This window comes from Arachis duranensis, chromosome 6 (genome assembly GCF_000817695.3).
Source record: "Arachis duranensis cultivar V14167 chromosome 6, aradu.V14167.gnm2.J7QH, whole genome shotgun sequence".
Lineage (NCBI taxonomy): Eukaryota > Viridiplantae > Streptophyta > Magnoliopsida > Fabales > Fabaceae > Arachis > Arachis duranensis.
Window position 1 is genome coordinate 79,359,538 of NC_029777.3, and position 290 is coordinate 79,359,827.

The window sequence follows — 290 nt, forward strand, 5'->3', positions numbered from 1 at the left end:
AACAATGCATATTTTTGATCTTGTTGTTTATGAGTGTTAAAATTGTTGGCTCTTGAAAGAATGATGAACAAAGAGAAATGTTATTGATGATTTGAAAAAAATCATGAAATTGATTCTTGAAGCAAGAAAAAGCAGTGAAAAGCAAAAGCTTGAAAAAAAAAATAGCGAAAAAAAACAGAATATAGAAAAAGAAGGAGCAGTAGAAAAAGCCAATAGCCCTTAAAACCAAAAGGCAAGGGTAAAAAGGATCCAAGGCTTTGAGCATCAATGGATAGGAGGGCCCAAGGAAG